The following is an 11,444-nucleotide window of genomic DNA, read 5'->3' on the forward strand; positions in this document are numbered from 1 at the left end:
CTTCTTCTCCCACTCCCCCTGCTTGTGTTCCCTCTCTCGCTGGCTGTCTCTAATAAATAAAATAAATAAATCTTTAAAAATATATATATATTATTTGGAGAAGAACCATTTCAAATGCATCCAACCCCAACTCTTGTTGGCTATATCAGTTGTAGAGAACTCAGATGTTCTGACTTAATCGTTTTTCTGCCCAATATAGACTAATCTTTAATTTAACCAATCTCTTCACATATCCTTCATATAATTCAATATATATCACACATCTGTATGTGAGAAATAATGTACAAGTTATAATTTGTCAGCACTCCAAAAATATATAATTATATTGTATGCTCTTTAACAATATCTCCAGTGTCTGCCTTAAACCAAAATGTGATTCAGATGAGAAAAACATATTGAATGTGAACGCTAAAGACAAGCATTTCAACTTAGCAGGTAAATCCCTATAGCCCATTGCTAACGTTTTCAGTGGTTGCTACGTTATCCTGCAATTGTGTTACTCGGCAACAACTCAGAAGCTAGGATAGCAAGCTTACTAAAAAACAAATGACTCAAACCAAGATTTATAAAAATACTGACTCTTTTTTTTTTATATACCTTTAAATGAAGCAATTCCTTGTCATAAGCAGCAGATACAGGATTTTCAGCAAGACTACAAAAGTTACCCAGAATTTATTTAAAGACATATTTTGAGATAGGCACTTTCCCAAAGGAAATGGATAGGTTTAGGTTCCTCCCAACTATGAATTTTAATGAAAAAGAAATTTAAAATTACAATATATAGAAAGCAAGGAACTGGGCACTTCCTGCTTTAATTTTTTTACTACTGGATTAAGTCTCAGTTAAGCTTAACAACAACAAAAAAGCTAGACTAGCTAGACTATACAGCCTGTGATCTCCATGACCCATAGAGGCAGCCCCAAAGGAAAAATATAAAATTTAAAATAACTGCTACTTTATGAGGGCCAAATAAAAGTACTGACATAATTCATAAATGAGTCTTGACCAGGAAAATAGTAAAACGGAATGGGGTAAAATGGAGAGATAGGGAGAAAGGGATTATACAAGGGAGGAGAGAGTTGGGGGAATTGTTTTTATAATCAAGATTCTACTAAGGAAGAACCAGGAAACGGACCAAACTCCCCAAGCCCACTTGAGAGTAGTGCCAGCATTCCTGAGGGAGTTCTTAATGCTGATATTGTCATGGGAAATTCTCAAATATCACACTTTCTAGGAATAGAATCTTTCCTTCCAATTCCAGTGAATTCCCTCTTTAATTCCCTTTCTTATGGTTTACAGTTGCCCTTCCTCTCTCAGTTACTCTCTCAAAGATTTTACTTCTACTACACTATGGAGAGGGGAAAAGTACAAATGCACGTTACTCACCTCTAACAAACATTTATTCAGCAACTTCTATTTGGAAGATACTAAGGATACAGCTCATTGAGATCTGGTGTCCTGCCCTTAAGGAGCTTACAATCTAGTTAGGAAAGTGAGGCATATACAGAAATAAAATGCAATAGAAAGTATTAGATGGGAATGGCTAATAAAAACATCCTACAGGATTTCAGAGAAGAAAGAGTTCAAAACATGTTACCCTAAAATATGCCACTCTGGTGTACTGATTATTTTGAGTTAAAAGCACTTAAGAAACAGCAGGTGCAAAAGGGGCACTCTGACCCTCCTTTTTCTTCCTGAAAACAGAAGATAAAAATTCCAAAAGGAAAAAAAAAACCCTGTACCAGAAGTAAAGACTATTCTTATCACCAGAGATGGGGAATCAAAGCGAGAAATCTGTACAAACAAGCCTTATTAAACTAATCTTTATTTTCCTAGTCACTTTTCCACAATTTACTACTCAGCACAAAACCCTTTGTCTTTTTTACACAAATTTGTTTCTTTATCTAAAAGGTATAAAAGCTTTCCGCTCTGGTTACTTCAAGTCTTCATTCTCCTGTGAAGGCCGCCAAGTACATATAAAATTTTTTTTAACTTGTATGCTTTTCTCTGTTAATCTGTTTTATGTCAATTTAACTCTTAGGCCAGCTAGAGACGCTTAACAGTAGAGAACTTTTCCTTCCCTACAGAGATTATGGCAGAGTTGAACTTATAGAAAACATGCAATTCAGATTTGAGGAAGAAGGGAAGAAATCAGGTCAGGTAGGCAGAATGACATGAAGACTTGGAAGAAAGGGAGGAAGCATATGGTAGGTTTAGAGGACAGTGAGGAAATCAGTCTGGACACAGAACAGTTTTTCTATTAAGAACATGAACATGAAAACGGCAGAGTGGGAGGAGTTTTCGAAGAGTTCCGATTAAGAAATGTGAACTTTACTCAGTAGGAAAGAATACTTCAAGAAATTTTTTACAGATACATACACACATGCCCTAAAAGTACACACAGATTAGACAATTTGACAAAATTACTGAACTTAAATACATTATGAGAAAATTAAAATAAAACTCAATTACTTTAGGCAAAGACAGTACCTAGAAAATAAAAAGAATTCTGACAATTAACTAATCTTTAAGATTTCATTCTTCTAAACTTCTTGAATTAGAACTTCCCATGACAAAATGCTGACTTCTGATTACTAAGAATTTTATCATACAACATGAGTCATTCTTGATTTTTCTTCTCTGCTTGTCTTGCCCAACTCTTGAATATTTCATTACTTCAATATCAGCATATGGAAAAGAAAAAGGTGGAGGGAACTAAAATGAAGTCAACGGATTTTTGCAATGTAGTAAGACATGCAACTTCAAGTTCCAATTCCCATTACCAATAGTTTGATTTCAAAGAAGTCATTCAGTCTCACAGTGTCTCAAATGTTCTCACTTCATTTCTTACATACTTGAAAGGTTATAGCACTCAAAAAATCATGAAAAAGTGCTCTGAAAACTACTTGCCATACAGTCATACAAATTATGTCAATAAGGGTTCAATGGGTGGAGAAAGAATGAGGTTATTGGCTCGACCAAAACCACTGTGGATAGTGTTTCAATCCCACACTACGCTATGCAACCCTAAATTGGTATTATTCTATTATGTGAAAAATTCCTGAATATACCCTGCACACTTCATCTGGTTAGAAAATATTCGAAAGAAAGAATACCAGACATACACTGTCCTATATAACCAAAGGGTAACCCAAATCCATTTGCAACTCTTTGGAGAGTCCTGTATGACACTGAAACTCTAAACATTATAGTAGTTCCACACAAAATGAGTTTGAAATCAAACTTCAGCACAGAAGGTGCGTATTAACTGTAACCACCTACAGGCTAAACCCATGAATTTACAGAATTCTGAATCCAGGTAATTGTAGGATAGTTACACTTAATTATATTATAGTTGAATATTAGACTTGTTTATGGAGATGTTGCTTGGTAACAGAAGCACTGCTTTAACAACTTAGTTTTAGATCTCAAGTATTCCGTGCTCATAGTCTAAACACTATCAACTATAACATATAAGAAATTAAGAACAAGTTTCTTGCCATTCTAGACATCTCTGAGTTTTTACTGAAACAGCTTCATAATTAAAACTCATGTAACTGTAACTTAAAGCTTTAAAAATACTTGGCAGTGGGCATTCTGAAGCGCTAAGTACCCATTTATTATGGTCAAAAGCTGGTAAGGATTTATCAAAATGTCCATTTAAGCCAGGCATTCATTTACATAGTCTAGACGTTATCTCTGAAATGACTGCCAGTATCAGTTTGTTTGCAGGGTCATGGAAATTGGTTGCATAGCTTTTTCATCACAAATTAAACTGTGGTACCCACACGTTCAGCCATTTAGTAAACTAGCTACACATGCACCGCGCTGGAGTGCATCAAAAAACTCCAAAAAGGGGCGCCAGGTTGGCTCAGTCCCAGGAGCATGCGACTCTTAATCTCGGGGTGGTGAGTTCGAGCCCCGCACTGGGTGCAGAGATTACTTACATATATAAACTTAAAAAAAAAAAGAATTAAAAAAAAAAACTCCATAAAAAGTTTCACGTGCACTTAAGTGGCTACAGAGCACGTCTCACAGCCTACGTTTCTAACACCCTCTCCAATTACTTTACCGGAAAAGTTACAACAAAAAATTCAAGGGCAAGTTGTAAAGCAAAGGGGAGCATTCCAAAACTACGGACAAGACAGCGTCCCCATAAAAAGAGGTTACGTACCAGACTCGCACACAGTCCTTGCAACTTGAGCACATAAAACTTAACAGCGCCCGGTGGTGTGGCCGCACTTGCCACCGGGGAACGCCTGCAAAGCTCCAACCACGGGCACCCACTCAACTTTTCTCGCACCGGCATTGGGACTAAGGGATGCGGGTCCACACGCGGGGTGCTGGCCCGGCCGGCAGCCGCTCGCGGCGCAGGCTGACGAGAAGGAGCAGGAAAAGGACGGCCGAGCGCGCCCCTCGGACTCCCGACTCCAAGGAAATGTGAGGTTTCCCAGGAGAGCTCCGAGGGCGGAAGAGGCGGAGGTGGAGCGAAGAGCTTCGCTCCACCTCGGCGGACCGGCTTTCTCAGGGTAGCGAGGCAGCCCAGTAGCCGCCCACGGGCCGTCACGCTACCCTTAGCCCTCCGCCCGCCGCCCACCGCCCCTCAAGCCCAGCGGAGCGCAGGTCCCGAGTCCTAAGGGCGCGCGAGGCAGGAAGTCCCGCCCCTACGCCGACGTCACCGACGCCGCTGACGCCGTCCGCTGTCAGCAGCCGTTAGAGGGAGGAGGCGAGCCGAACTGAGGCGGGAGCGGCGGCGGAAGACGGCGGGAACGCCGGGTCGAGGCGGCACTACGACAAAGCCCTGGGGTGGGACGCAGAGATCTCCCAAGCTGAGAACGGGCGCTTGTTTCAACCAGCCAGACTGAAGTGTGTGGTTGAGCGGGAAGCCGGTCTCCCTCGCCTCCTCGCAGCGCTGTGTTTCTAGGGGATTTCCCCCCTTTTCGCGCTTCCCTCTGCCGGCTCTTCGCACACTCTTAACTCTGAGGGCTCAGAGGAGGTCCTGCCGCTGACTTCTTCCCCGATTAGGCATGTTTAATGGGTCCTGGAGTCGCCTGCCCGCCACGTCAGCCTGGGGGCATGAGCCCCCGAGCAGGGAGTCAGCTCAGCTTGCCAGGAGGAGCCGACCAAGTCAGGACCAGGGCCCAGGGTGAATTCTTCCCCGCCCCTTGCGTCCTGCTCCACAGTCAGGGCCCACTGGGGATAACATTGTGAACTATTTATCTCAAGGTTGTAAACTAGAGTTGGAAGAGAAGGTACTAGTTTTTGAGAGCATTAGTTATATGCCAAGGGTTGAAATGTAGTTTTAGTCTCTACGAATAGGTGATAGAAGAAATAGGCACTCTTCCTTTCCCACTTTTGCTCAGTGTCTTGGTTTGGGGTTTTGGTTCTCATTGCATTGTGAAGCACAGCTTATTTTTTTACCTAGGCTGTAGCTATGATTAGAAAGGCAACTGAGATAGGACCTTTTTTGTTGAAATGAGGAAAGAGGAGTCATTCCATGAGACAATGAGTTGGGTAATGGAGTGTCAACACGTGGATTACAAAGATGTGGGAGGTAGTATCAGTGAACAGAATATAGAATCCAGAAACAAACTGCTGTGCCATGTACAAGTGTTTAATAACAGTAGCTCACATTTGCTGAGCATTTAGGTATCAAATACCAGAGCACTTTTTCAGGTTCTATTATTTAACCCTAAGACAGGTGCAATTATTATCTGACTTTACATTACCCAGAGCCATTATGTGAGCAGACTCTGCTCTGAGCACAGAGCCCATTGAGGGGCTCAATATCACAACCCTGAGATAACGATCTGAGCTAAAACCAAGAGTGGGATGCTTATTCGACTGCACCACCCAGCAGCTCACATTTGCCGAGCATTTAGGTATCAAATATCAGAGCACTTTTTCAGGTTATATTATTTAACCCTAGGACAGGTGCAATTATTTGACTTTACAACATTACCTAAAGCCATTACTGGTAAGTGTTGTAGCCAGGAGACCTGGACTCCAGAAGTCTTGGTGGTAATCAGTAAACTGTATGCTACAGATCACTGCTAAGTGGGGAAAAGGGAGAAATAAGAAACCAATGGAGACAGGCTTTTTATCTCTTTTCTCAAATACCAGATGAATAAAAAAATTTCAAAAATGTAAAGAATTAAGCCATAAAAACACTACAAGAAAATCAAGGAGAGTATCTTTATAATCCTGAGCTGAGAAAGGCCTTTGCTAAGTCTAAAACAAGAACCAGAAACCATAACAGAAAAAATTAGTAAAAAAAATTAACCACATGAAGATTGTAATCCTCTTCTACATACACGTTGTAATCTTCTATACACAAATAATGAACCAGTGGAAAATACATTTATATCATGTGGGAAAAGAAGGAAAAATATTCCTAATATATGAAGAGCTCATAGAATATCAATCTTAATGGGTGCCTAGGTGATGTAGTCGGTTAAGCATCCCACTCTTGGCTTTAGCTCAGATCGTGATCTCAGGGTTGTGAAATTGAGCCTTTCAATGGGCTCTGTGCTCAGCGCAGAGTCTGCTTAAGATTCTCTCGCCCTCTCCCTTTGCCCCTCTCCCCCTGCCCCTCCCCCCCACACTCAATGCACGCGCATGCACACGGGTGCTCTCTCTCTTCTTTATTTTTTAAAAAAGTATCAATTTTAAAAATGCCACAATAAAATTAGCAAAGGAAATCAATAGGACATTTTTAAACCAAGAAAAACAAACATCTAATTAAATGAAAAAATGTTCAACATTCCAAACAGATCCTTTTTGTCCCTCAGGGTACATAGGGATATGGGGTTACAATTATATTGTGCACCATTGGTGTTAAGGTTGAAATTGGGACAATCTTATTTACCAAATTTACCAAAATTTCATTAGCCTTTGCCCCAAAATCTCATTTCCTAGTCTATTTATTCTAAGGAAAATAACAAAATATTCATATGGATGTTCCTCACTCCCTTTTTTTGTAATAAGTGTTTTTAGAAACAATGTAAGTGCCATCACTAGGATGCTAGTTAAATTACAGTGCATGTGCACAATGTAATACCCGTAAGCTATTAATCACAATGATGAAAATCTTTATTTACATGAAAATACTTTCATAGCATATAGGTCCCCCCCATAAAAGTAGAATATAAATCAGCAAGAACAGAATCTTCTTGACATGAATATATATGTGTATATAAATGTACAAAAAGATCTGGAAGGATGTTGGCAAAAATGCAAGTGATTTTTATTTTGTCTTTTGGACTTTTTTTAATCTCATTTGAATTTTTTTATAATGTCTGTATCATTTTTACAAAAAAAACTTTTATTTTTAATTAAAGATATGCCAGTGAAAGGGGAGCCAGTTGACTATAGATGTCCATAGGTAGACAACCAATGTGAAATAATTATATCTGAGAGCTAAATTCTCAGCTTTTTAAGCATCCAAAATTTGATTATATTAATTTTATATTTTTATATATTTTTATATATTTATATTTTATGAATTTTATTAAATATATTAATTTACCTCAAGTTAGCAAATGTAACTCATCACTTGGATATTATGATTCTGACTTCCTAAATTGGCCACTGTATCCATCCTATGTGTTGTTCTCTGTGTACCTCTCATGGTATTTGTCACACTGAATTATACTTCCTTCTTTCTGTCACTAGACTGTTCGCTTCTACAATATATATCCTTTTCTGCCATATGTTATATATTTTTCCCGATTCATTATTTGTCATCTATTTTGTTTTTGTATGCAGAAATTTTACTTTTAATGCAGTCAAAATGCTAATGAATTATACAGATATTAAAGGGATAGTTCAACAACTTTATGCCAATAAATTTGACAACTTAAGTGAAATGGACAAATTCCTGAAAAAATACAAGTGACACAAGAAGGAAAAGAAAAGCTAAATGGACGGATATCTATTAAAGAAATGGAATTTCTAATCAAAAACTTTCCCACAAAGAAAACTCCAGAGCCAGATGGCTTCACCAGTAAATTTTATCAGACTTTTAAAGAAGATAAAATACTAATCCTATATATTTCAGAGAATAGAGCAGGAATGAACACTTCCAAACTCATTTTATGAGGCCAATATAATCCTGATATCAAAACTTGACCAGGACATTCTATAGGAAAATTACAAACCCATATCCCTCATGAATATAGATTTTAAACTTCTTAATGAAATATTGGCAAATTGAACCTTGCAATATAAAGGATAAGATGCTGAGGAAAGCGTGATTTAACATTGAGAAGTCAGTGTAATTCACCACATTAACAGAATGGAAGAGAAAAACAAAATGATGGTCTCAGTAGATGCAGAAAAAGCATCTGACAAAATTCAAACCCATTCATGTTAAAAAAACAAAAAACAAAAAAACTTAGGGGCGCCTGGGTAGCACAGCTGTTAAGCATCTGCCTTCGGCTCAGGGCATGATCCCGGTGTTATGGGATCGAGCCCCACATCAGGCTCCTCCGCTATGAGCCCTTCTTCCTCTCCCACTCCCCCTGCTTGTGTTCCCTCTCTTGCTGGCTGTCTCTATCTCTGTCAAATAAATAAATAAAAATCTTTAAAAAAAAAAAAAAACTTAAAGCAAGTTAAGTATAGAAGAGAACTTCCTCAGTATAACAACAATCATCTTTGAGAAATGTAGTGGTGGAATATTAAATCTTCTTCTCCTAAGGTCATGAAAAACAAAAGACAAGAATGTTTGCTCTCACCCCTTCTATTCAGGGTTATGTTGAAGGTCCCAATCAATGTAACAAAACAATGAGAAATGGCATAAAGATTGGAAAAACTTGGACTTCCTGATTTCAAAACTTAAAACTACAGTAATCAACACAGCTGTACTGCCAAGAACATATATATATCAGTGAGATGTAATTCAGGGTTCATACATTACATTTATAGTCAATTGACTTTTGACAAAGGTGCCAAGAAAATTAAATAGGGGAAAGAATAGTCTTTTCAAAAAATGATGCTGGGAAAATATGGAAAAGAATGAACTTGGACCCCTGTACATATACAAATGTTAAGATGAATCAAAGATCTAAATGTAAGAACTAAAACTAAAACTCAAAAAAAACATAGCCATAAATCTTCATGGCATAGAAATGGTTTCTTGGATGTGACACCGAGAGCACAACCAACCAAAGGAAAAAAATAGATTATACTTCATCAAAATTAAAAATTTTTATGCTTCAAAGAACACTACCAAGAAAGTGGTGCTCCTCTCAGGCCAAGCCTTGGCCCCCAACCTGCCCCGGTACAGATGAAGTGTGAGCACCACATGTGGAAGAAGAGAGAATTCCATAAGTTGGCTGATGCCAAGATATTTCTGAGTAATTGGTGTGTGATATCTGTGTGACTGTGGAGGAAGTGATCGAGGTTTCCCAGCAGGACACCAAGGACTTCTTTTGATTCTGAACCTTAATAAGAAATGTGATATCTCACAGCACAAGGTGCTGGCAGTGTCAGTGTGTCCACAGTCTCTGCCTTATTTTGCTGCTAAATTCTGCCTCAGTGTGATTAATGCATCCAGAAGACTCTGTGTCTTCCTCAAAATATTGGTGTGTGCACTGTCTTTGATACAACAATAGCTGGGGATTTCAGCATCGTGGAGAGTCAGAAAGAATCTGTTCCTCGATGCCACCAGCACAGTGAGGAAGAGCCAGTGTTATCCAAGCACACATCCACCTGTCCAGGCTGGGTCCCATACATGGAACATGTGCTGGGCCACCCTGTTGCTCCCGCCGACCTCTACACCACCAAGTCTCCCCAGCAGATCATAGGCTCTTTGGTGAAGGATTACTTCACCAGACGGTAGAACCTGTCCTCATACAAGATATTGCACATTATTGTGGCATCTGCTATGATAATAAACTGAAGGCCCTCCGAGAAGATTTTCCCATAGCTTCAAATGGTTCCTGCGGTGCTGACTGACTGCATATTAACCTCAAGTGATATTGTTCAGATAACAGAGCAAAGTGACCTCTTGGTGAAAAGACACTGCCATGTACACTCTGGAGGCCTGAAGGAGAAGGTGAGGCACAGACACCATGACGGAGCCAGCTCCAGCAGGTACCTGGCGCACATCTTCAGACACGTGGCCAAGCAGCTGTTTAATGAGGATGTCACCTGCCACACCCTGAAGAACAAAGACTTCCAGAAGGTCACCCTTGAAAAGAATGGGGAGGTTCTGTTATGCTTTGCTGCTGTGTACTGCTTTCAAAACATCCAGGATGTGGTTCTGAAGTTGGAGAAGGGCAAATTGCCATAGCACTTCACGGACCAGTGGATGTTTAAATTACTGAGGCCAAGCCCAGACCAAGGAAGGGCATGCAGAAAATTTGCTGCTGTGTCAGATGGAAGGCAAGTTGCCATACCACTTTGTGGACCAGTGGATGTTTAAATTACTGAGGCCAAGCCCAGACCAAGGATGGGCATGCAGACAAGGTGCTACTGTGTCAGATAGAAGACGTCGACGCTGACATCCCCGTGCAGCCCTCTAGACCAGCGCCCACATGCAGGAGCTATACCAGGAGTGGCTGAACAGGGCCAACTCCCCTGCAGTCCAAGAAGTCCGGCACATAATGTACCAGGCCCAGGGCTCCCTGCCATCACCTGCGACATCAAGTGGTAAAGGTGGAGAAGGCTGGGAGGCAGGTCCTATCAGCTGCCCAAGGAGGGAGGAGCAGCTGAATGTGGGTATAAGAGACACTAGAGGAAAACCACTCCGCTTCTCAGTTACTACTTTGGTTTTCAGAATTCTACCCCCTATTTGTTGGTAGCTCCCTCAGTCAGTTTNAAAACTTTCCCACAAAGAAAACTCCAGAGCCAGATGGCTTCACCAGTAAATTTTATCAGACTTTTAAAGAAGATAAAATACTAATCCTATATATTTCAGAGAATAGAGCAGGAATGAACACTTCCAAACTCATTTTATGAGGCCAATATAATCCTGATATCAAAACTTGACCAGGACATTCTATAGGAAAATTACAAACCCATATCCCTCATGAATATAGATTTTAAACTTCTTAATGAAATATTGGCAAATTGAACCTTGCAATATAAAGGATAAGATGCTGAGGAAAGCGTGATTTAACATTGAGAAGTCAGTGTAATTCACCACATTAACAGAATGGAAGAGAAAAACAAAATGATGGTCTCAGTAGATGCAGAAAAAGCATCTGACAAAATTCAAACCCATTCATGTTAAAAAAACAAAAAACAAAAAAACTTAGGGGCGCCTGGGTAGCACAGCTGTTAAGCGTCTGCCTTCGGCTCAGGGCATGATCCCGGTGTTATGGGATCGAGCCCCACATCAGGCTCCTCCGCTATGAGCCTGCTTCTTCCTCTCCCACTCCCCCTGCTTGTGTTCCCTCTCTCGCTGGCTGTCTCTATCTCTGTCAAATAAATAAATAAAA

The 11,444-nt window shown here is 40.1% G+C and overlaps 1 protein-coding gene and 1 pseudogene across 1 annotated transcript in view; one reads left to right on the plus strand and one right to left on the minus strand.

Moving 5' to 3' along the window:
• CEP83 (centrosomal protein 83) overlaps positions 1–4,654 on the minus strand; it is a 134,941-nt gene extending 130,287 nt beyond the window's left edge. Inside the window, exon 1 of the mRNA XM_002921781.4 lies at positions 4,175–4,654. The gene's annotated coding sequence lies outside the window, so the exon portion shown is untranslated. The remainder of the gene's footprint in view (positions 1–4,174) is intronic.
• The window catches only part of LOC117796302, a 9,002-nt pseudogene continuing 1,879 nt past the window's right edge, over positions 4,322–11,444 (plus strand).

The sequence above is a fragment of the Ailuropoda melanoleuca genome, chromosome 15, assembly GCF_002007445.2.
Source record: "Ailuropoda melanoleuca isolate Jingjing chromosome 15, ASM200744v2, whole genome shotgun sequence".
Taxonomy (NCBI): Eukaryota; Metazoa; Chordata; class Mammalia; order Carnivora; family Ursidae; genus Ailuropoda; species Ailuropoda melanoleuca.